This window comes from Gasterosteus aculeatus, unplaced genomic scaffold (genome assembly GCF_964276395.1).
Source record: "Gasterosteus aculeatus unplaced genomic scaffold, fGasAcu3.hap1.1 HAP1_SCAFFOLD_71, whole genome shotgun sequence".
NCBI classification, from domain to species: domain Eukaryota; kingdom Metazoa; phylum Chordata; class Actinopteri; order Perciformes; family Gasterosteidae; genus Gasterosteus; species Gasterosteus aculeatus.
The window spans coordinates 28,340-52,572 of NW_027554926.1; the positions used below are offsets into that span (position 1 = coordinate 28,340).

The window sequence follows — 24,233 nt, forward strand, 5'->3', positions numbered from 1 at the left end:
GGGAGCTTCTTTTCAAAAGGCAACTACAAACTTTTCACTCTCCTTGGCTTCTCCTGTCCTATGCAACACAACTCAAATTAACACTATTTTACTACTGAAACTACAGGTCCTGAACAGACTGTTGCTAAAAGCATGAGTCCAGATAGTCACACTTCTGTCACTTAGCAAAAGTGTGACAATGATTGATTAACACTATTTTACTACTGAAACTACAGGTCCTGAACAGACTGTTGCTAAAAGCATGAGTCCAGATAGTCACACTTCTGTCACTTAGCAAAAGTGTGACAATATTGTCAAAGAAGTGCTGAATCAAACGAATGCATGCAGGAGGACATCTCTCAGATGATGCCAATCGGTTGGCTTCATTAGTGGCCTTATGCGCAGCCTGGAAGAGCTGTCCTTTTATTGACCAGTTGCAAGAAGAGCCACCGCTGCAGAGAAAGCAGGACAAATGGACAGTGGTTCAGGCCCAGTTTCACACTGGGGACCTTTCCTATGTTAGGCGAACGTGATACCACCGCTACACTAAAGAAACCTCGGCTCAATCCACCACTGGTATTGCCCTTTTGTCTTTGCAGAAGTACTTTGGAGAAGGTCTTGAACTAACAGATTCATCAGGCATTGACCATCGTCACTATGGAACAGTCTAAATCAGCACCTGCATGTATGAGGTCGTGGTTTTCAGCCAGGGAGTGGAGGATAGAACAAACTCGGCCTGGAGTGAGTATCCGCCCAAATGGACACAGTTCAAGTCCATACTTCCTCTTAAGACCGAAGTTGAGGCTGCCAGACAATTTTCAGATGCACTCCTCGTTAGTATAGTGGACAGTATCTCTGCTTGTCACGCAGAAGACCAGGGTTCGATTCCCTGACGGGGAGCGTCTTTTCAAAAGGCAACCACAAACTGTTCACTCACCTTGGCTTCTCCTGTCCTATGCAACACAACTCATGCTGATTATCACTATTTTACTACTGAAACTACAGGTCCTGAACAGACTGTTGCTAAAAGCAAGACTCCAGATTGTCACACTTCTATCACTTAGCGAAACTGTGACAATGTTGTCAAAGAAGTGCTGAATCAAACGAATGCATGCAGGAGGACATCTCTCAGATGATGCCAATCGGATGGCTTCATTAGTGGCCTAATGCGCAGCCTGGAAGAGCTGTCCTTTTATTGACCAGTTGCAAGAAGAGCCACCGCTGCAGAGAAGGCAGGACAAATGGACAGTGTTTCCGCCCAGTTTCAAACTGGGGACCTTTCCTATGTTAGGCGAACGTGATACCACCGCTACACTAAAGAAACGTTTGCTCAATCCACAACTGGTATTGCTCTTTTGTCTTTGCAGAAGTACTTTGGAGAAGGTCTTGAACTAACAGATTCATCAGGCATTGACCATCATCACTATGGAACAGTCTAAATCAGCACCTGCATGTAGGAGGTTGTGGTTTTCAGCCAGGGAGTGGAGGATAGAACAAACTCGGCCTGGAGTGAGTATCCGCCCAAATGGACGCAGTTCAAGTGCATACTTCCTCTTAAGACCGAAGTTGAGGCTGCCAGACAATTTTCCAATACACTCCTCATTAGTATAGTGGACAGTATCTCTGCTTGTCACGCAGAAGACCAGGGTTCGATTCCCTGACGGGGAGCTTCTTTTCAAAAGGCAACTACAAACTTTTCACTCTCCTTGGCTTCTCCTGTCCTATGCAACACAACTCATGCTGATTAACACTATTTTACTACTGAAACTACAGGTCCTGAACAGACTGTTGCTAAAAGCATGAGTCCAGATTGTCACACTTCTGTCACTTAGCAAAAGTGTGACAATGTTGTCAAAGAAGTGCTGAATCAAACGAATGCATGCCGGAGGACATTTCTCAGATGATGCCAATCGGTTGGCTTCATCAGTGGCCTTATGCGCAGCCTGGAAGAGCTGTCTTTTTATTGACCAGTTGCAAGAAGATTACCCGCTGCAGAGAAGGCAGGACAAATGGACAGTGTTTCCGCCCAGTTTCAAACTGGGGACCTTGCCTATGTTAGGAGAACGTGATACCACCGCTACACTAAAGAAACCTCGGCTCAATCCACCACTGGTATTGCCCTTTTGTCTTTGCAGAAGTACTTTGGAGAAGGTCTTCAACTGACAGATTCATCAGGCATTGACCATCATCATTATGGAACAGTCTAAATCAACACCTGCATGTATGAGGTTGTGGTTTTCAGCCAGGGAGTGGAGGATAGAACAAACTCGGCCTGGAGTGAGTATCCGCCCAAATGGACACAGTTCAAGTGCATACTTCCTCTTAAGACCGAAGTTGAGGCTGCCAGACAATTTTCAGATGCACTCCTCGTTAGTATAGTGGACAGTATCTCTGCTTGTCACGCAGAAGACCAGGGTTCGATTCCCTGACGGGGAGCTTCTTTTCAAAAGGCAACTACAAACTTTTCACTCTCCTTGGCTTCTCCTGTCCTATGCAACACAACTCATGCTGATTAACACTATTTTACTACTGAAACTACAGGTCCTGAACAGACTGTTGCTAAAAGCATGAGTCCAGATAGTCACACTTCTGTCACTTAGCAAAAGTGTGACAATATTGTCAAAGAAGTGCTGAATCAAACGAATGCATGCAGGAGGACATCTCTCAGATGATGCCAATCGGTTGGCTTCATTAGTGGCCTTATGCGCAGCCTGGAAGAGCTGTCCGTTTATTGACCAGTTGCAAGAAGAGCCACCGCTGCAGAGAAAGCAGGACAAATGGACAGTGTTTCAGGCCCAGTTTCACACTGGGGACCTTTCCTATGTTAGGCGAACGTGATACCACCGCTACACTAAAGAAACCTCGGCTCAATCCACCACTGGTATTGCCCTTTTGTCTTTGCAGAAGTACTTTGGAGAAGGTCTTGAACTAACAGATTCATCAGGCATTGACCATCGTCACTATGGAACAGTCTAAATCAGCACCTGCATGTATGAGGTCGTGGTTTTCAGCCAGGGAGTGGAGGATAGAACAAACTCGGCCTGGAGTGAGTATCCGCCCAAATGGACACAGTTCAAGTCCATACTTCCTCTTAAGACCGAAGTTGAGGCTGCCAGACAATTTTCAGATGCACTCCTCGTTAGTATAGTGGACAGTATCTCTGCTTGTCACGCAGAAGACCAGGGTTCGATTCCCTGACGGGGAGCGTCTTTTCAAAAGGCAACCACAAACTGTTCACTCACCTTGGCTTCTCCTGTCCTATGCAACACAACTCATGCTGATTATCACTATTTTACTACTGAAACTACAGGTCCTGAACAGACTGTTGCTAAAAGCAAGACTCCAGATTGTCACACTTCTATCACTTAGCGAAACTGTGACAATGTTGTCAAAGAAGTGCTGAATCAAACGAATGCATGCAGGAGGACATCTCTCAGATGATGCCAATCGGTTGGCTTCATCAGTGGCCTTATGCGCAGCCTGGAAGAGCTGTCTTTTTATTGACCAGTTGCAAGAAGATTCCCCGCTGCAGAGAAAGCAGGTCAAATGGACAGTGTTTCCGCCCAGTTTCAAACTATGGACCTTTTCTATGTTAGGCGAACGTGATACCACCGCTACACTAAAGAAACCTTGGCTCAATCCACCACTGGTATTGCCCTTTTGTCTTTGCAGAAGTACTTTGGAGAAGGTCTTGAACCAACAGATTCATCAGGCATTGACCATCATCACTATGGAATAGTCTAAATCAGCACCTGCATGTATGAGGTTGTGGTTTTCAGCCAGGGTGTGGAGGATAGAACAAACTCGGCCTGGAGTGAGTATCCGCCCAAATGGACACAGTTCAAGTGCATACTTCCTCTTAAGACCGAAGTTGGGGCTGCCAGACAATTTTCAGATGCACTCCTCGTTAGTATAGTGGACAGTATCTCTGCTTGTCACGCAGAAGACCAGGGTTCGATTCCCTGAAGGGGAGCTTCTTTTCAAAAGGCAACTACAAACTTTTCACTCTCCTTGGCTTCTCCTGTCCTATGCAACACAACTCAAATTAACACTATTTTACTACTGAAACTACAGGTCCTGAACAGACTGTTGCTAAAAGCATGAGTCCAGATAGTCACACTTCTGTCACTTAGCAAAAGTGTGACAATGATTGATTAACACTATTTTACTACTGAAACTACAGGTCCTGAACAGACTGTTGCTAAAAGCATGAGTCCAGATAGTCACACTTCTGTCACTTAGCAAAAGTGTGACAATATTGTCAAAGAAGTGCTGAATCAAACGAATGCATGCAGGAGGACATCTCTCAGATGATGCCAATCGGTTGGCTTCATTAGTGGCCTTATGCGCAGCCTGGAAGAGCTGTCCTTTTATTGACCAGTTGCAAGAAGAGCCACCGCTGCAGAGAAAGCAGGACAAATGGACAGTGGTTCAGGCCCAGTTTCACACTGGGGACCTTTCCTATGTTAGGCGAACGTGATACCACCGCTACACTAAAGAAACCTCGGCTCAATCCACCACTGGTATTGCCCTTTTGTCTTTGCAGAAGTACTTTGGAGAAGGTCTTGAACTAACAGATTCATCAGGCATTGACCATCGTCACTATGGAACAGTCTAAATCAGCACCTGCATGTATGAGGTCGTGGTTTTCAGCCAGGGAGTGGAGGATAGAACAAACTCGGCCTGGAGTGAGTATCCGCCCAAATGGACACAGTTCAAGTCCATACTTCCTCTTAAGACCGAAGTTGAGGCTGCCAGACAATTTTCAGATGCACTCCTCGTTAGTATAGTGGACAGTATCTCTGCTTGTCACGCAGAAGACCAGGGTTCGATTCCCTGACGGGGAGCGTCTTTTCAAAAGGCAACCACAAACTGTTCACTCACCTTGGCTTCTCCTGTCCTATGCAACACAACTCATGCTGATTATCACTATTTTACTACTGAAACTACAGGTCCTGAACAGACTGTTGCTAAAAGCAAGACTCCAGATTGTCACACTTCTATCACTTAGCGAAACTGTGACAATGTTGTCAAAGAAGTGCTGAATCAAACGAATGCATGCAGGAGGACATCTCTCAGATGATGCCAATCGGATGGCTTCATTAGTGGCCTAATGCGCAGCCTGGAAGAGCTGTCCTTTTATTGACCAGTTGCAAGAAGAGCCACCGCTGCAGAGAAGGCAGGACAAATGGACAGTGTTTATGCCCAGTTTCAAACTGAGGACCTTTCCTATGTTAGGCGAACGTGATACCACCGCTACACTAAAGAAACCTCGGCTCAATCCACCACTGGTATTGCCCTTTTGTCTTTGCAGAAGTACTTTGGAGAAGGTCTTGAACTAACAGATTCATCAGGCATTGACCATCGTCACTATGGAACAGTCTAAATCAGCACCTGCATGTATGAGGTTGTGGTTTTCAGCCAGGGAGTGGAGGATAGAACAAACTCGGCCTGGAGTGAGTATCCGCCCAAATGGACACAGTTCAAGTGCATACTTCCTCTTAAGACCGAAGTTGAGGCTGCCAGACAATTTTCAGATGTACTCCTCGTTAGTATAATGGACAGTATCTCTGCTTGTCACGCAGAAGACCAGGGTTCGATTCCCCGACGGGGAGCTTCTTTTCAAAAGGCAACCACAAACTGTTCACTCACCTTGGCTTCTCCTGTCCTATGCAACACAACTCATGCTGATTATCACTATTTTACTACTGAAACTACAGGTCCTGAACAGACTGTTGCTAAAAGCAAGACTCCAGATTGTCACACTTCTATCACTTAGCGAAACTGTGACAATGTTGTCAAAGAAGTGCTGAATCAAACGAATGCATGCAGGAGGACATCTCTCAGATGATGCCAATCGGTTGGCTTCATCAGTGGCCTTATGCGCAGCCTGGAAGAGCTGTTTTTTATTGACCAGTTGCAAGAAGATTACCCGCTGCAGAGAAGGCAGGACAAATGGACAGTGTTTCCGCCTAGTTTCAAACTATGGACCTTTCCTACGTTAGGCGAACGTGATACCACCGCGACACTAAAGAAATCTCGGCTCAATCCACCACTGGTATTGCCCTTTTGTTTTTGCAGAAGTACTTTGGAGAAGGTCTTGAACTAACAAATTCATCAGGCATTGACCATCATCACTATGGAACAGTCTAAATCAGCACCTGCATGTAGGAGGTTGTGGTTTTCAGCCAGGGAGTGGAGGATAGAACAAACTCGGCCTGGAGTGAGTATCCGCCCAAATGGACGCAGTTCAAGTGCATACTTCCTCTTAAGACCGAAGTTGAGGCTGCCAGACAATTTTCCAATACACTCCTCGTTAGTATAGTGGACAGTATCTCTGCTTGTCACGCAGAAGACCAGGGTTCGATTCCCTGACGGGGAGCTTCTTTTCAAAAGGCAACTACAAACTTTTCACTCTCCTTGGCTTCTCCTGTCCTATGCAACACAACTCATGCTGATTAACACTATTTTACTACTGAAACTACAGGTCCTGAACAGACTGTTGCTAAAAGCATGAGTCCAGATTGTCACACTTCTGTCACTTAGCAAAAGTGTGACAATGTTGTCAAAGAAGTGCTGAATCAAACGAATGCATGCCGGAGGACATTTCTCAGATGATGCCAATCGGTTGGCTTCATCAGTGGCCTTATGCGCAGCCTGGAAGAGCTGTCTTTTTATTGACCAGTTGCAAGAAGATTCCCCGCTCCAGAGAAAGCAGGTCAAATGGACAGTGTTTCAGGCCCAGTTTCACACTGGGGACCTTTCCTATGTTAGGCGAACGTGATACCACCGCTACACTAAAGAAACCTCGGCTCAATCCACCACTGGTATTGCCCTTTTGTCTTTGCAGAAGTACTTTGGAGAAGGTCTTGAACTAACAGATTCATCAGGCATTGACCATCGTCACTATGGAACAGTCTAAATAAGCACCTGCATGTATGAGGTCGTGGTTTTCAGCCAGGGAGTGGAGGATAGAACAAACTCGGCCTGGAGTGAGTATCCGCCCAAATGGACACAGTTGAAGTCCATACTTCCTGTTAAGACCGAAGTTGAGGCTGCCAGACAATTTTCAGATGCACTCCTCGTTAGTATAGTGGACAGTATCTCTGCTTGTCACGCAGAAGACCAGGGTTCGATTCCCTGACGGGGAGCGTCTTTTCAAAAGGCAACCACAAACTGTTCACTCACCTTGGCTTCTCCTGTCCTATGCAACACAACTCATGCTGATTAACACTATTTTACTACTGAAACTACAGGTCCTGAACAGACTGTTGCTAAAAGCAAGACTCCAGATTGTCACACTTCTATCACTTAGCGAAACTGTGACAATGTTGTCAAAGAAGTGCTGAATCAAACGAATGCATGCAGGAGGACATCTCTCAGATGATGCCAATCGGTTGGCTTCATCAGTGGCCTTATGCGCAGCCTGGAAGAGCTGTTTTTTATTGACCAGTTGCAAGAAGATTACCCGCTGCAGAGAAGGCAGGACAAATGGACAGTGTTTCCGCCTAGTTTCAAACTATGGACCTTTCCTACGTTAGGCGAACGTGATACCACCGCGACACTAAAGAAATCTCGGCTCAATCCACCACTGGTATTGCCCTTTTGTCTTTGCAGAAGTACTTTGGAGAAGGTCTTCAACTGACAGATTCATCAGGCATTGACCATCATCATTATGGAACAGTCTAAATCAACACCTGCATGTATGAGGTTGTGGTTTTCAGCCAGGGAGTGGAGGATAGAACAAACTCGGCCTGGAGTGAGTATCCGCCCAAATGGACACAGTTCAAGTGCATACTTCCTCTTAAGACCGAAGTTGAGGCTGCCAGACAATTTTCAGATGCACTCCTCGTTAGTATAGTGGACAGTATCTCTGCTTGTCACGCAGAAGACCAGGGTTCGATTCCCTGACGGGGAGCTTCTTTTCAAAAGGCAACTACAAACTTTTCACTCTCCTTGGCTTCTCCTGTCCTATGCAACACAACTCATGCTGATTAACACTATTTTACTACTGAAACTACAGGTCCTGAACAGACTGTTGCTAAAAGCATGAGTCCAGATAGTCACACTTCTGTCACTTAGCAAAAGTGTGACAATATTGTCAAAGAAGTGCTGAATCAAACGAATGCATGCAGGAGGACATCTCTCAGATGATGCCACTAATGAAGCCAATCGGTTGGCTTCATTAGTGGCCTTATGCGCAGCCTGGAAGAGCTGTCCTTTTATTGACCAGTTGCAAGAAGAGCCACCGCTCCAGAGAAAGCAGGTCAAATCGACAGTGTTTCCGCCCAGTTTCAAACTATGGACCTTTTCTATGTTAGGCGAACGTGATACCACCGCTACACTAAAAAAACCTTGGCTCAATCCACCACTGGTATTGCCCTTTTGTCTTTGCAGAAGTACTTTGGAGAAGGTCTTGAACCAACAGATTCATCAGGCATTGACCATCATCACTATGGAATAGTCTAAATCAGCACCTGCATGTATGAGGTTGTGGTTTTCAGCCAGGGAGTGGAGGATAGAACAAACTCGGCCTGGAGTGAGTATCCGCCCAAATGGACACAGTTCAAGTGCATACTTCCTCTTAAGACCGAAGTTGAGGCTGCCAGACAATTTTCAGATGCACTCCTCGTTAGTATAGTGGACAGTATCTCTGCTTGTCACGCAGAAGACCAGGGTTGGATTCCCTGACGGGGAGCTTCTTTTCAAAAGGCAACTACAAACTTTTCACTCTCCTTGGCTTCTCCTGTCCTATGCAACACAACTCATGCTGATTAACACTATTTTACTACTGAAACTACAGGTCCTGAACAGACTGTTGCTAAAAGCATGAGTCCAGATAGTCACACTTCTGTCACTTAGCAAAAGTGTGACAATATTGTCAAAGAAGTGCTGAATCAAACGAATGCATGCCGGAGGACATTTCTCAGATGATGCCAATCGGTTGGCTTCATCAGTGGCCTTATGCGCAGTGATAATCAAAAGTTCTTTTCATGGGCTTAGTTGGGGGTTTGCTGTCTTGTCTTGATTTAAGAGTTAGGTAAGGGGGTAAGCAGGATCTGCCAAGCAGGCAGACACGAGTCCGACAGGATGGGGAGTCAGTTTCTGTCCTGGCTGAGGAATGTAAGGTCTGCGGGTCAACTAGAAGATTTACCAGCCAAAGGGGGGTTAGGGACACACCAACACTATTCAACATACACACTCTGTTTACGATGTTTACGTTAAGTCAGGAGTCTGGACATTGGATGTGACCGGATCTTAGATGCGGGAGGTGGAAGGTCCTCCTCTACGCCAGTTTAGGGCCAATAGAAATATTTCCTTCTCTGTCTTTCAAGGGTTATAAAACATGATGTTCTTGCTGATGTTAGTTAGTTGTTCTTCCGGCCTGTGTGCTGCCTGAACTGCTCCTGCCTTTGCAAACGCAGCGCTGATACTTGACCTGTGATCTGACAAATAAATTTCCCAGAACGAGAGAAGTCATTCGGCTGAATTTTTGATAACCCCGACCAGGCTCCAAATCTTGAACACGTATTCTTACAGCAGCCTGGAAGAGCTGTCTTTTTATTGACCAGTTGCAAGAAGATTCCCCGCTCCAGAGAAAGCAGGTCAAATCGACAGTGTTTCCGCCCAGTTTCAAACTATGGACCTTTTCTATGTTAGGCGAACGTGATACCACCGCTACACTAAAAAAACCTTGGCTCAATCCACCACTGGTATTGCCCTTTTGTCTTTGCAGAAGTACTTTGGAGAAGGTCTTGAACCAACAGATTCATCAGGCATTGACCATCATCACTATGGAATAGTCTAAATCAGCACCTGCATGTATGAGGTTGTGGTTTTCAGCCAGGGAGTGGAGGATAGAACAAACTCGGCCTGGAGTGAGTATCCGCCCAAATGGACACAGTTCAAGTGCATACTTCCTCTTAAGACCGAAGTTGAGGCTGCCAGACAATTTTCAGATGCACTCCTCGTTAGTATAGTGGACAGTATCTCTGCTTGTCACGCAGAAGACCAGGGTTGGATTCCCTGACGGGGAGCTTCTTTTCAAAAGGCAACTACAAACTTTTCACTCTCCTTGGCTTCTCCTGTCCTATGCAACACAACTCATGCTGATTAACACTATTTTACTACTGAAACTACAGGTCCTGAACAGGCTGTTGCTAAAAGCATGAGTCCAGATAGTCACACTTCTGTCACTTAGCAAAAGTGTGACAATATTGTCAAAGAAGTGCTGAATCAAACGAATGCATGCAGGAGGACATCTCTCAGATGATGCCAATCGGTTGGCTTCATTAGTGGCCTTATGCGCAGCCTGGAAGAGCTGTCCTTTTATTGACCAGTTGCAAGAAGAGCCACCGCTGCAGAGAAAGCAGGACAAATGGACAGTGTTTCAGGCCCAGTTTCACACTGGGGACCTTTCCTATGTTAGGCGAACGTGATACCACCGCTACACTAAAGAAACCTCGGCTCAATCCACCACTGGTATTGCCCTTTTGTCTTTGCAGAAGTACTTTGGAGAAGGTCTTGAACTAACAGATTCATCAGGCATTGACCATCGTCACTATGGAACAGTCTAAATAAGCACCTGCATGTATGAGGTCGTGGTTTTCAGCCAGGGAGTGGAGGATAGAACAAACTCGGCCTGGAGTGAGTATCCGCCCAAATGGACACAGTTCAAGTCCATACTTCCTGTTAAGACCGAAGTTGAGGCTGCCAGACAATTTTCAGATGCACTCCTCGTTAGTATAGTGGACAGTATCTCTGCTTGTCACGCAGAAGACCAGGGTTCGATTCCCTGACGGGGAGCGTCTTTTCAAAAGGCAACCACAAACTGTTCACTCACCTTGGCTTCTCCTGTCCTATGCAACACAACTCATGCTGATTAACACTATTTTACTACTGAAACTACAGGTCCTGAACAGACTGTTGCTAAAAGCAAGACTCCAGATTGTCACACTTCTATCACTTAGCGAAACTGTGACAATGTTGTCAGAGAAGTGCTGAATCAAACGAATGCATGCAGGAGGACATCTCTCAGATGATGCCAATCGGTTGGCTTCATCAGTGGCCTTATGCGCAGCCTGGAAGAGCTGTTTTTTATTGACCAGTTGCAAGAAGATTACCCGCTGCAGAGAAGGCAGGACAAATGGACAGTGTTTCCGCCTAGTTTCAAACTATGGACCTTTCCTACGTTAGGCGAACGTGATACCACCGCGACACTAAAGAAATCTCGGCTCAATCCACCACTGGTATTGCCCTTTTGTCTTTGCAGAAGTACTTTGGAGAAGGTCTTGAACTAAAAGATTCATCAGGCATTGACCATCATCACTGTGGAATAGTCTAAATCAGCACCTGCATGTATGAGGTCGTGGTTTTCAGCCAGGGAGTGGAGGATAGATCAAACTCGGCCTGGAGTGAGTATCCGCCCAAATGGACGCAGTTCAAGTGCATACTTCCTCTTAAGACCGAAGTTGAGGATGCCAGACAATTTTCAGATACACTCCTCGTTAGTATAGTGGACAGTATCTCTGCTTGTCACGCAGAAGACCAGGGTTCGATTCCCTGACGGGGAGCTTCTTTTTAAATGGCAACTACAAACTTTTCATTCTCCTTGGCTTCTCCTGTCCTATGCAACACAACTCATGCTGATTAACGCTATTTTACTACTGAAACTACAGGTCCTGAACAGACTGTTGCTAAAAGCATGAGTCCAGATTGTCACACTTCTGTCACTTAGCAAAAGTGTGACAATGTTGTCAAAGAAGTGCTGAATCCAACGAATGCATGCAGGAGGACATCTCTCAGATGATGCCAATCGGATGGCTTCATTAGTGGCCTAATGCGCAGCCTGGAAGAGCTGTCCTTTTATTGACCAGTTGCAAGAAGAGCCACCGCTGCAGAGAAGGCAGGACAAATGGACAGTGTTTATGCCCAGTTTCAAACTGACGACCTTTCCTATGTTAGGCGATCGTGATACCACCGCTACACTAAAGAAACCTCGGCTCAATCCACCACTGGTATTGCCCTTTTGTCTTTGCAGAAGTACTTTAGAGAAGGTCTTGAACTAACAGATTCATCAGGCATTGACCATCGTCACTATGGAACAGTCTAAATCAGCACCTGCATGTATGAGGTCGTGGTTTTCAGCCAGGGAGTGGAGGATAGAACAAACTCGGCCTGGAGTGAGTATCCGCCCAAATGGACACAGTTCAAGTCCATACTTCCTCTTAAGACCGAAGTTGAGGCTGCCAGACAATTTTCAGATGCACTCCTCGTTAGTATAGTGGACAGTATCTCTGCTTGTCACGCAGAAGACCAGGGTTCGATTCCCTGACGGGGAGCGTCTTTTCAAAAGGCAACCACAAACTGTTCACTCACCTTGGCTTCTCCTGTCCTATGCAACACAACTCATGCTGATTATCACTATTTTACTACTGAAACTACAGGTCCTGAACAGACTGTTGCTAAAAGCAAGACTCCAGATTGTCACACTTCTATCACTTAGCGAAACTGTGACAATGTTGTCAAAGAAGTGCTGAATCAAACGAATGCATGCAGGAGGACATCTCTCAGATGATGCCAATCGGTTGGCTTCATCAGTGGCCTTATGCGCAGCCTGGAAGAGCTGTCTTTTTATTGACCAGTTGCAAGAAGATTCCCCGCTGCAGAGAAAGCAGGTCAAATGGACAGTGTTTCCGCCCAGTTTCAAACTATGGACCTTTTCTATGTTAGGCGAACGTGATACCACCGCTACACTAAAGAAACCTTGGCTCAATCCACCACTGGTATTGCCCTTTTGTCTTTGCAGAAGTACTTTGGAGAAGGTCTTGAACCAACAGATTCATCAGGCATTGACCATCATCACTATGGAATAGTCTAAATCAGCACCTGCATGTATGAGGTTGTGGTTTTCAGCCAGGGAGTGGAGGATAGAACAAACTCGGCCTGGAGTGAGTATCCGCCCAAATGGACACAGTTCAAGTGCATACTTCCTCTTAAGACCGAAGTTGAGGCTGCCAGACAATTTTCAGATGCACTCCTCGTTAGTATAGTGGACAGTATCTCTGCTTGTCACGCAGAAGACCAGGGTTCGATTCCCTGAAGGGGAGCTTCTTTTCAAAAGGCAACTACAAACTTTTCACTCTCCTTGGCTTCTCCTGTCCTATGCAACACAACTCATGCTGATTAACACTATTTTACTACTGAAGCTACAGGTCCTGAACAGACTGTTGCTAAAAGCATGAGTCCAGATAGTCACACTTCTGTCACTTAGCAAAAGTGTGACAATATTGTCAAAGAAGTGCTGAATCAAACGAATGCATGCAGGAGGACATCTCTCAGATGATGCCAATCGGTTGGCTTCATTAGTGGCCTTATGCGCAGCCTGGAAGAGCTGTCCTTTTATTGACCAGTTGCAAGAAGAGCCACCGCTGCAGAGAAAGCAGGACAAATGGACAGTGGTTCAGGCCCAGTTTCACACTGGGGACCTTTCCTATGTTAGGCGAACGTGATACCACCGCTACACTAAAGAAACCTCGGCTCAATCCACCACTGGTATTGCCCTTTTGTCTTTGCAGAAGTACTTTGGAGAAGGTCTTAAACTAACAGATTCATCAGGCATTGACCATCGTCACTATGGAACAGTCTAAATCAGCACCTGCATGTATGAGGTCGTGGTTTTCAGCCAGGGAGTGGAGGATAGAACAAACTCGGCCTGGAGTGAGTATCCGCCCAAATGGACACAGTTCAAGTCCATACTTCCTCTTAAGACCGAAGTTGAGGCTGCCAGACAATTTTCAGATGCACTCCTCGTTAGTATAGTGGACAGTATCTCTGCTTGTCACGCAGAAGACCAGGGTTCGATTCCCTGACGGGGAGCGTCTTTTCAAAAGGCAACCACAAACTGTTCACTCACCTTGGCTTCTCCTGTCCTATGCAACACAACTCATGCTGATTATCACTATTTTACTACTGAAACTACAGGTCCTGAACAGACTGTTGCTAAAAGCAAGACTCCAGATTGTCACACTTCTATCACTTAGCGAAACTGTGACAATGTTGTCAAAGAAGTGCTGAATCAAACGAATGCATGCAGGAGGACATCTCTCAGATGATGCCAATCGGATGGCTTCATTAGTGGCCTAATGCGCAGCCTGGAAGAGCTGTCCTTTTATTGACCAGTTGCAAGAAGAGCCACCGCTGCAGAGAAGGCAGGACAAATGGACAGTGTTTATGCCCAGTTTCAAACTGAGGACCTTTCCTATGTTAGGCGAACGTGATACCACCGCTACACTAAAGAAACCTCGGCTCAATCCACCACTGGTATTGCCCTTTTGTCTTTGCAGAAGTACTTTGGAGAAGGTCTTGAACTAACAGATTCATCAGGCATTGACCATCGTCACTATGGAACAGTCTAAATCAGCACCTGCATGTATGAGGTTGTGGTTTTCAGCCAGGGAGTGGAGGATAGAACAAACTCGGCCTGGAGTGAGTATCCGCCCAAATGGACACAGTTCAAGTGCATACTTCCTCTTAAGACCGAAGTTGAGGCTGCCAGACAATTTTCAGATGTACTCCTCGTTAGTATAATGGACAGTATCTCTGCTTGTCACGCAGAAGACCAGGGTTCGATTCCCTGACGGGGAGCTTCTTTTCAAAAGGCAACCACAAACTGTTCACTCACCTTGGCTTCTCCTGTCCTATGCAACACAACTCATGCTGATTATCACTATTTTACTACTGAAACTACAGGTCCTGAACAGACTGTTGCTAAAAGCAAGACTCCAGATTGTCACACTTCTATCACTTAGCGAAACTGTGACAATGTTGTCAAAGAAGTGCTGAATCAAACGAATGCATGCAGGAGGACATCTCTCAGATGATGCCAATCGGTTGGCTTCATCAGTGGCCTTATGCGCAGCCTGGAAGAGCTGTTTTTTATTGACCAGTTGCAAGAAGATTACCCGCTGCAGAGAAGGCAGGACAAATGGACAGTGTTTCCGCCCAGTTTCAAACTGGGGACCTTTCCTATGTTAGGCGAACGTGATACCACCGCTACACTAAAGAAACGTTTGCTCAATCCACAACTGGTATTGCTCTTTTGTCTTTGCAGAAGTACTTTGGAGAAGGTCTTGAACTAACAAATTCATCAGGCATTGACCATCATCACTATGGAACAGTCTAAATCAGCACCTGCATGTAGGAGGTTGTGGTTTTCAGCCAGGGAGTGGAGGATAGAACAAACTCGGCCTGGAGTGAGTATCCGCCCAAATGGACGCAGTTCAAGTGCATACTTCCTCTTAAGACCGAAGTTGAGGCTGCCAGACAATTTTCCAATACACTCCTCGTTAGTATAGTGGACAGTATCTCTGCTTGTCACGCAGAAGACCAGGGTTCGATTCCCTGACGGGGAGCTTCTTTTCAAAAGGCAACTACAAACTTTTCACTCTCCTTGGCTTCTCCTGTCCTATGCAACACAACTCATGCTGATTAACACTATTTTACTACTGAAACTACAGGTCCTGAACAGACTGTTGCTAAAAGCATGAGTCCAGATAGTCACACTTCTGTCACTTAGCAAAAGTGTGACAATATTGTCAAAGAAGTGCTGAATCAAACGAATGCATGCCGGAGGACATTTCTCAGATGATGCCAATCGGTTGGCTTCATCAGTGGCCTTATGCGCAGCCTGGAAGAGCTGTCTTTTTATTGACCAGTTGCAAGAAGATTCCCCGCTCCAGAGAAAGCAGGTCAAATCGACAGTGTTTCCGCCCAGTTTCAAACTATGGACCTTTTCTATGTTAGGCGAACGTGATACCACCGCTACACTAAAGAAACCTTGGCTCAATCCACCACTGGTATTGCCCTTTTGTCTTTGCAGAAGTACTTTGGAGAAGGTCTTGAACCAACAGATTCATCAGGCATTGACCATCATCACTATGGAATAGTCTAAATCAGCACCTGCATGTATGAGGTTGTGGTTTTCAGCCAGGGAGTGGAGGATAGAACAAACTCGGCCTGGAGTGAGTATCCGCCCAAATGGACACAGTTCAAGTGCATACTTCCTCTTAAGACCGAAGTTGAGGCTGCCAGACAATTTTCAGATGCACTCCTCGTTAGTATAGTGGACAGTATCTCTGCTTGTCACGCAGAAGACCAGGGTTCGATTCCCTGAAGGGGAGCTTCTTTTCAAAAGGCAACTACAAACTTTTCACTCTCCTTGGCTTCTCCTGTCCTATGCAACACAACTCATGCTGATTAACACTATTTTACTACTGAAGCTACAGGTCCTGAACAGACTGTTGCTAAAAGCATGAGTCCAGATAGTCACACTTCTGTCACTTAGCAAAAGTGTGACAATATTGTCAAAGAAGTGCTGAATCAAACGAATGCATGCAGGAGGACATCTCTCAGATGATGCCAATCGGTTGGCTTCATTAGTGGCCTTATGCGCAGCCTGGAAGAGCTGTCCTTTTATTGACCAGTTGCAAGAAGAGCCACCGCTGCAGAGAAAGCAGGACAAATGGACAGTGGTTCAGGCCCAGTTTCACACTGGGGACCTTTCCTATGTTAGGCGAACGTGATACCACCGCTACACTAAAGAAACCTCGGCTCAATCCACCACTGGTATTGCCCTTTTGTCTTTGCAGAAGTACTTTGGAGAAGGTCTTAAACTAACAGATTCATCAGGCATTGACCATCGTCACTATGGAACAGTCTAAATCAGCACCTGCATGTATGAGGTCGTGGTTTTCAGCCAGGGAGTGGAGGATAGAACAAACTCGGCCTGGAGTGAGTATCCGCCCAAATGGACACAGTTCAAGTCCATACTTCCTCTTAAGACCGAAGTTGAGGCTGCCAGACAATTTTCAGATGCACTCCTCGTTAGTATAGTGGACAGTATCTCTGCTTGTCACGCAGAAGACCAGGGTTCGATTCCCTGACGGGGAGCGTCTTTTCAAAAGGCAACCACAAACTGTTCACTCACCTTGGCTTCTCCTGTCCTATGCAACACAACTCATGCTGATTATCACTATTTTACTACTGAAACTACAGGTCCTGAACAGACTGTTGCTAAAAGCAAGACTCCAGATTGTCACACTTCTATCACTTAGCGAAACTGTGACAATGTTGTCAAAGAAGTGCTGAATCAAACGAATGCATGCAGGAGGACATCTCTCAGATGATGCCAATCGGATGGCTTCATTAGTGGCCTAATGCGCAGCCTGGAAGAGCTGTCCTTTTATTGACCAGTTGCAAGAAGAGCCACCGCTGCAGAGAAGGCAGGACAAATGGACAGTGTTTATGCCCAGTTTCAAACTGAGGACCTTTCCTATGTTAGGCGAACGTGATACCACCGCTACACTAAAGAAACCTCGGCTCAATCCACCACTGGTATTGCCCTTTTGTCTTTGCAGAAGTACTTTGGAGAAGGTCTTGAACTAACAGATTCATCAGGCATTGACCATCGTCACTATGGAACAGTCTAAATCAGCACCTGCATGTATGAGGTTGTGGTTTTCAGCCAGGGAGTGGAGGATAGAACAAACTCGGCCTGGAGTGAGTATCCGCCCAAATGGACACAGTTCAAGTGCATACTTCCTCTTAAGACCGAAGTTGAGGCTGCCAGACAATTTTCAGATGTACTCCTCGTTAGTATAATGGACAGTATCTCTGCTTGTCACGCAGAAGACCAGGGTTCGATTCCCTGACGGGGAGCTTCTTTTCAAAAGGCAACCACAAACTGTTCACTCACCTTGGCTTCTCCTGTCCTATGCAACACAACTCATGCTGATTATCACTATTTTACTACTGAAACTACAGGTCCTGAACAGACTGTTGCTAAAAGCAAGACTCCAGATTGTCACACTTCTATCACTTAGCGAAACTGTGACAATGTTGTCAAAGAAGTGCTGAATCAAACGAATGCATGCAGGAGGACATCTCTCAGATGATGCCAATCGGTTGGCTTCATCAGTGGCCTTATGCGCAGCCTGGAAGAGCTGTTTTTTATTGACCAGTTGCAAGAAGATTACCCGCTGCAGAGAAGGCAGGACAAATGGACAGTGTTTCCGCCCAGTTTCAAACTGGGGACCTTTCCTATGTTAGGCGAACGTGATACCACCGCTACACTAAAGAAACGTTTGCTCAATCCACAACTGGTATTGCTCTTTTGTCTTTGCAGAAGTACTTTGGAGAAGGTCTTGAACTAACAAATTCATCAGGCATTGACCATCATCACTATGGAACAGTCTAAATCAGCACCTGCATGTAGGAGGTTGTGGTTTTCAGCCAGGGAGTGGAGGATAGAACAAACTCGGCCTGGAGTGAGTATCCGCCCAAATGGACGCAGTTCAAGTGCATACTTCCTCTTAAGACCGAAGTTGAGGCTGCCAGACAATTTTCCAATACACTCCTCGTTAGTATAGTGGACAGTATCTCTGCTTGTCACGCAGAAGACCAGGGTTCGATTCCCTGACGGGGAGCTTCTTTTCAAAAGGCAACTACAAACTTTTCACTCTCCTTGGCTTCTCCTGTCCTATGCAACACAACTCATGCTGATTAACACTATTTTACTACTGAAACTACAGGTCCTGAACAGACTGTTGCTAAAAGCATGAGTCCAGATAGTCACACTTCTGTCACTTAGCAAAAGTGTGACAATATTGTCAAAGAAGTGCTGAATCAAACGAATGCATGCCGGAGGACATTTCTCAGATGATGCCAATCGGTTGGCTTCATCAGTGGCCTTATGCGCAGCCTGGAAGAGCTGTCTTTTTATTGACCAGTTGCAAGAAGATTCCCCGCTCCAGAGAAAGCAGGTCAAATCGACAGTGTTTCCGCCCAGTTTCAAACTATGGACCTTTTCTATGTTAGGCGAACGTGATACCACCGCTACACTAAAAAAACCTTGGCTCAATCCACCACTGGTATTGCCCTTTTGTCTTTGCAGAAGTACTTTGGAGAAGGTCTTGAACCAACAGATTCATCAGGCATTGACCATCATCACTATGGAATAGTCTAAATCAGCACCTGCATGTATGAGGTTGTGGTTTTCAGCCAGGGAGTGGAGGATAGAACAAACTCGGCCTGGAGTGAGTATCCGCCCAAATGGACACAGTTCAAGTGCATACTTCCTCTTAAGACCGAAGTTGAGGCTGCCAGACAATTTTCAGATGCACTCCTCGTTAGTATAGTGGACAGTATCTCTGCTTGTCACGCAGAAGACCAGGGATGGATTCCCTGACGGGGAGCTTCTTTTCAAAAGGCAACTACAAACTTTTCACTCTCCTTGGCTTCTCCTGTCCTATGCAACACAACTCATGCTGATTAACACTATTTTACTACTGAAACTACAGGTCCTGAACAGACTGTTGCTAAAAGCATGAGTCCAGATAGTCACACTTCTGTCACTTAGCAAAAGTGTGACAATATTGTCAAAGAAGTGCTGAATCAAACGAATGCATGCCGGAGGACATTTCTCAGATGATGCCAATCGGTTGGCTTCATCAGTGGCCTTATGCGCAGCCTGGAAGAGCTGTCTTTTTATTGACCAGTTGCAAGAAGATTCCCCGCTCCAGAGAAAGCAGGTCAAATCGACAGTGTTTCCGCCCAGTTTCAAACTATGGACCTTTTCTATGTTAGGCGAACGTGATACCACCGCTACACTAAAAAAACCTTGGCTCAATCCACCACTGGTATTGCCCTTTTGTCTTTGCAGAAGTACTTTGGAGAAGGTCTTGAACCAACAGATTCATCAGGCATTGACCATCATCACTATGGAATAGTCTAAATCAGCACCTGCATGTATGAGGTTGTGGTTTTCAGCCAGGGAGTGGAGGATAGAACAAACTCGGCCTGGAGTGAGTATCCGCCCAAATGGACACAGTTCAAGTGCATACTTCCTCTTAAGACCGAAGTTGAGGCTGCCAGACAATTTTCAGATGCACTCCTCGTTAGTATAGTGGACAGTATCTCTGCTTGTCACGCAGAAGACCAGGGTTGGATTCCCTGACGGGGAGCTTCTTTTCAAAAGGCAACTACAAACTTTTCACTCTCCTTGGCTTCTCCTGTCCTATGCAACACAACTCATGCTGATTAACACTATTTTACTACTGAAACTACAGGTCCTGAACAGGCTGTTGCTAAAAGCATGAGTCCAGATAGTCACACTTCTGTCACTTAGCAAAAGTGTGACAATATTGTCAAAGAAGTGCTGAATCAAACGAATGCATGCAGGAGGACATCTCTCAGATGATGCCAATCGGTTGGCTTCATTAGTGGCCTTATGCGCAGCCTGGAAGAGCTGTCCTTTTATTGACCAGTTGCAAGAAGAGCCACCGCTGCAGAGAAAGCAGGACAAATGGACAGTGTTTCAGGCCCAGTTTCACACTGGGGACCTTTCCTATGTTAGGCGAACGTGATACCACCGCTACACTAAAGAAACCTCGGCTCAATCCACCACTGGTATTGCCCTTTTGTCTTTGCAGAAGTACTTTGGAGAAGGTCTTGAACTAACAGATTCATCAGGCATTGACCATCGTCACTATGGAACAGTCTAAATAAGCACCTGCATGTATGAGGTCGTGGTTTTCAGCCAGGGAGTGGAGGATAGAACAAACTCGGCCTGGAGTGAGTATCCGCCCAAATGGACACAGTTCAAGTCCATACTTCCTGTTAAGACCGAAGTTGAGGCTGCCAGACAATTTTCAGATGCACTCCTCGTTAGTATAGTGGACAGTATCTCTGCTTGTCACGCAGAAGACCAGGGTTCGATTCCCTGACGGGGAGCGTCTTTTCAAAAGGCAACCACAAACTGTTCACTCACCTTGGCTTCTCCTGTCCTATGCAACACAACTCATGCTGATTAACACTATTTTACTACTGAAACTACAGGTCCTGAACAGACTGTTGCTAAAAGCAAGACTCCAGATTGTCACACTTCTATCACTTAGCGAAACTGTGACAATGTTGTCAAAGAAGTGCTGAATCAAACGAATGCATGCAGGAGGACATCTCTCAGATGATGCCAATCGGTTGGCTTCATCAGTGGCCTTATGCGCAGCCTGGAAGAGCTGTTTTTTATTGACCAGTTGCAAGAAGATTACCCGCTGCAGAGAAGGCAGGACAAATGGACAGTGTTTCCGCCTAGTTTCAAACTATGGACCTTTCCTACGTTAGGCGAACGTGATACCACCGCGACACTAAAGAAATCTCGGCTCAATCCACCACTGGTATTGCCCTTTTGTCTTTGCAGAAGTACTTTGGAGAAGGTCTTGAACTAAAAGATTCATCAGGCATTGACCCTCATCACTGTGGAATAGTCTAAATCAGCACCTGCATGTATGAGGTCGTGGTTTTCAGCCAGGGAGTGGAGGATAGATCAAACTCGGCCTGGAGTGAGTATCCGCCCAAATGGACGCAGTTCAAGTGCATACTTCCTCTTAAGACCGAAGTTGAGGATGCCAGACAATTTTCAGATACACTCCTCGTTAGTATAGTGGACAGTATCTCTGCTTGTCACGCAGAAGACCAGGGTTCGATTCCCTGACGGGGAGCTTCTTTTCAAATGGCAACTACAAACTTTTCATTCTCCTTGGCTTCTCCTGTCCTATGCAACACAACTCATGCTGATTAACGCTATTTTACTACTGAAACTACAGGTCCTGAACAGACTGTTGCTAAAAGCATGAGTCCAGATTGTCACACTTCTGTCACTTAGCAAAAGTGTGACAATGTTGTCAAAGAAGTGCTGAATCCAACGAATGCATGCAGGAGGACATCTCTCAGATGATGCCAATCGGATGGCTTCATTAGTGGCCTAATGCGCAGCCTGGAAGAGCTGTCCTTTTATTGACCAGTTGCAAGAAGAGCCACCGCTGCAGAGAAGGCAGGACAAATGGACAGTGTTTATGCCCAGTTTCAAACTGAGGACCTTTCCTATGTTAGGCGATCGTGATACCACCGCTACACTAAAGAAACCTTGGCTCAATCCACCACTGGTATTGCCCTTTTGTCTTTGCAGAAGTACTTTGGAGAAGGTCTTGAACTAACAGATTCATCAGGCATTGACCATCATCACTATGGAACAGTCTAAATCAGCACCTGCATGTAGGAGGTTGTGGTTTTCAGCCAGGGAGTGGAGGATAGAACAAACTCGGCCTGGAGTGAGTATCCGCCCAAATGGACGCAGTTCAAGTGCATACTTCCTCTTAAGACCGAAGTTGAGGCTGCCAGACAATTTTCAGATACACTCCTCGTTAGTATAGTGGACAGTATCTCTGCTTGTCACGCAGAAGACCAGGGTTCGATTCCCTGACGGGGAGCTTCTTTTCAAAAGGCAACTACAAACTGTTCACTCTCCTTGGCTTCTCCTGTCCTATGCAACACAACTCATGCTGATTAACACTATTTTACTACTGAAACTACAGGTCCTGAACAGACTGTTGCTAAAAGCATGAGTCCAGATAGTCACACTTCTGTCACTTAGCAAAAGTGTGACAATATTGTCAAAGAAGTGCTGAATCAAACGAATGCATGCAGGAGGACATCTCTCAGATGATGCCAATCGGTTGGCTTCATTAGTGGCCTTATGCGCAGCCTGGAAGAGCTGTCCTTTTATTGACCAGTTGCAAGAAGATCCACCGCTGCAGAGAAGGCAGGACAAATGGACAGTGTTTCCGCCCAGTTTCAAACTGGGGACCTTTCCTATGTTAGGCGAACGTGATACCACCGCTACACTAAAGAAACGTTTGCTCAATCCACAACTGGTATTGCTCTTTTGTCTTTGCAGAAGTACTTTGGAGAAGGTCTTGAACTAACAGATTCATCAGGCATTGACCATCATCACTATGGAATAGTCTAAATCAGCACCTGCATGTATGAGGTTGTGGTTTTCAGCCAGGGAGTGGAGGATAGAACAAACTCGGCCTGGAGTGAGTATCCGCCCAAATGGACACAGTTCAAGTCCATACTTCCTGTTAAGACCGAAGTTGAGGCTGCCAGACAATTTTCAGATGCACTCCTCGTTAGTATAGTGGACAGTATCTCTGCTTGTCACGCAGAAGACCAGGGTTCGATTCCCTGACGGGGAGCGTCTTTTCAAAAGGCAACCACAAACTGTTCACTCACCTTGGCTTCTCCTGTCCTATGCAACACAACTCATGCTGATTAACACTATTTTACTACTGAAACTACAGGTCCTGAACAGACTGTTGCTAAAAGCAAGACTCCAGATTGTCACACTTCTATCACTTAGCGAAACTGTGACAATGTTGTCAAAGAAGTGCTGAATCAAACGAATGCATGCAGGAGGACATCTCTCAGATGATGCCAATCGGTTGGCTTCATCAGTGGCCTTATGCGCAGCCTGGAAGAGCTGTTTTTTATTGACCAGTTGCAAGAAGATTACCCGCTGCAGAGAAGGCAGGACAAATGGACAGTGTTTCCGCCTAGTTTCAAACTATGGACCTTTCCTACGTTAGGCGAACGTGATACCACCGCGACACTAAAGAAATCTCGGCTCAATCCACCACTGGTATTGCCCTTTTGTCTTTGCAGAAGTACTTTGGAGAAGGTCTTGAACTAAAAGATTCATCAGGCATTGACCATCATCACTGTGGAATAGTCTAAATCAGCACCTGCATGTATGAGGTCGTGGTTTTCAGCCAGGGAGTGGAGGATAGATCAAACTCGGCCTGGAGTGAGTATCCGCCCAAATGGACGCAGTTCAAGTGCATACTTCCTCTTAAGACCGAAGTTGAGGATGCCAGACAATTTTCAGATACACTCCTCGTTAGTATAGTGGACAGTATCTCTGCTTGTCACGCAGAAGACCAGGGTTCGATTCCCTGACGGGGAGCTTCTTTTCAAATGGAAACTACAAACTTTTCATTCTCCTTGGCTTCTCCTGTCCTATGCAACACAACTCATGCTGATTAACGCTATTTTACTACTGAAACTACAGGTCCTGAACAGACTGTTGCTAAAAGCATGAGTCCAGATTGTCACACTTCTGTCACTTAGCAAAAGTGTGACAATGTTGTCAAAGAAGTGCTGAATCCAACGAATGCATGCAGGAGGACATCTCTCAGATGATGCCAATCGGATGGCTTCATTAGTGGCCTAATGCGCAGCCTGGAAGAGCTGTCCTTTTATTGACCAGTTGCAAGAAGAGCCACCGCTGCAGAGAAGGCAGGACAAATGGACAGTGTTTATGCCCAGTTTCAAACTGAGGACCTTTCCTATGTTAGGCG

General features: G+C 45.9%; 19 non-coding genes across 19 annotated transcripts; all 19 read left to right on the forward strand.

Annotated features, from left to right (window-relative positions):
- Nucleotides 1–807: 807 nt before the first annotated feature.
- On the forward strand, nt 808–879 carry trnad-guc (transfer RNA aspartic acid (anticodon GUC)). The gene has a single exon. It is a non-coding gene; the product is annotated as a tRNA-Asp (tRNA).
- Nucleotides 880–2,343: 1,464 nt separating this feature from the next.
- trnad-guc (transfer RNA aspartic acid (anticodon GUC)) lies at nt 2,344–2,415 on the forward strand. The gene has a single exon. It is a non-coding gene; the product is annotated as a tRNA-Asp (tRNA).
- A 697-nt stretch (nt 2,416–3,112) lies between these two features.
- trnad-guc (transfer RNA aspartic acid (anticodon GUC)) lies at nt 3,113–3,184 on the forward strand. The gene has a single exon. It is a non-coding gene; the product is annotated as a tRNA-Asp (tRNA).
- A 1,570-nt stretch (nt 3,185–4,754) lies between these two features.
- trnad-guc (transfer RNA aspartic acid (anticodon GUC)) lies at nt 4,755–4,826 on the forward strand. Its single transcript has one exon. It is a non-coding gene; the product is annotated as a tRNA-Asp (tRNA).
- A 1,463-nt stretch (nt 4,827–6,289) lies between these two features.
- On the forward strand, nt 6,290–6,361 carry trnad-guc (transfer RNA aspartic acid (anticodon GUC)). Its single transcript has one exon. It is a non-coding gene; the product is annotated as a tRNA-Asp (tRNA).
- A 697-nt stretch (nt 6,362–7,058) lies between these two features.
- On the forward strand, nt 7,059–7,130 carry trnad-guc (transfer RNA aspartic acid (anticodon GUC)). Its single transcript has one exon. It is a non-coding gene; the product is annotated as a tRNA-Asp (tRNA).
- Nucleotides 7,131–7,825: 695 nt separating this feature from the next.
- trnad-guc (transfer RNA aspartic acid (anticodon GUC)) lies at nt 7,826–7,897 on the forward strand. Its single transcript has one exon. It is a non-coding gene; the product is annotated as a tRNA-Asp (tRNA).
- Nucleotides 7,898–10,713: 2,816 nt separating this feature from the next.
- Nucleotides 10,714–10,785, forward strand: trnad-guc (transfer RNA aspartic acid (anticodon GUC)). Its single transcript has one exon. It is a non-coding gene; the product is annotated as a tRNA-Asp (tRNA).
- A 695-nt stretch (nt 10,786–11,480) lies between these two features.
- Nucleotides 11,481–11,552, forward strand: trnad-guc (transfer RNA aspartic acid (anticodon GUC)). Its single transcript has one exon. It is a non-coding gene; the product is annotated as a tRNA-Asp (tRNA).
- A 696-nt stretch (nt 11,553–12,248) lies between these two features.
- trnad-guc (transfer RNA aspartic acid (anticodon GUC)) lies at nt 12,249–12,320 on the forward strand. Its single transcript has one exon. It is a non-coding gene; the product is annotated as a tRNA-Asp (tRNA).
- Nucleotides 12,321–13,785: 1,465 nt separating this feature from the next.
- trnad-guc (transfer RNA aspartic acid (anticodon GUC)) lies at nt 13,786–13,857 on the forward strand. The gene has a single exon. It is a non-coding gene; the product is annotated as a tRNA-Asp (tRNA).
- Nucleotides 13,858–15,320: 1,463 nt separating this feature from the next.
- trnad-guc (transfer RNA aspartic acid (anticodon GUC)) lies at nt 15,321–15,392 on the forward strand. Its single transcript has one exon. It is a non-coding gene; the product is annotated as a tRNA-Asp (tRNA).
- Nucleotides 15,393–16,857: 1,465 nt separating this feature from the next.
- trnad-guc (transfer RNA aspartic acid (anticodon GUC)) lies at nt 16,858–16,929 on the forward strand. Its single transcript has one exon. It is a non-coding gene; the product is annotated as a tRNA-Asp (tRNA).
- Nucleotides 16,930–18,392: 1,463 nt separating this feature from the next.
- Nucleotides 18,393–18,464, forward strand: trnad-guc (transfer RNA aspartic acid (anticodon GUC)). The gene has a single exon. It is a non-coding gene; the product is annotated as a tRNA-Asp (tRNA).
- Nucleotides 18,465–20,697: 2,233 nt separating this feature from the next.
- On the forward strand, nt 20,698–20,769 carry trnad-guc (transfer RNA aspartic acid (anticodon GUC)). Its single transcript has one exon. It is a non-coding gene; the product is annotated as a tRNA-Asp (tRNA).
- A 695-nt stretch (nt 20,770–21,464) lies between these two features.
- trnad-guc (transfer RNA aspartic acid (anticodon GUC)) lies at nt 21,465–21,536 on the forward strand. The gene has a single exon. It is a non-coding gene; the product is annotated as a tRNA-Asp (tRNA).
- A 696-nt stretch (nt 21,537–22,232) lies between these two features.
- trnad-guc (transfer RNA aspartic acid (anticodon GUC)) lies at nt 22,233–22,304 on the forward strand. The gene has a single exon. It is a non-coding gene; the product is annotated as a tRNA-Asp (tRNA).
- Nucleotides 22,305–23,000: 696 nt separating this feature from the next.
- trnad-guc (transfer RNA aspartic acid (anticodon GUC)) lies at nt 23,001–23,072 on the forward strand. Its single transcript has one exon. It is a non-coding gene; the product is annotated as a tRNA-Asp (tRNA).
- Nucleotides 23,073–23,767: 695 nt separating this feature from the next.
- trnad-guc (transfer RNA aspartic acid (anticodon GUC)) lies at nt 23,768–23,839 on the forward strand. Its single transcript has one exon. It is a non-coding gene; the product is annotated as a tRNA-Asp (tRNA).
- Nucleotides 23,840–24,233: the final 394 nt, after the last annotated feature.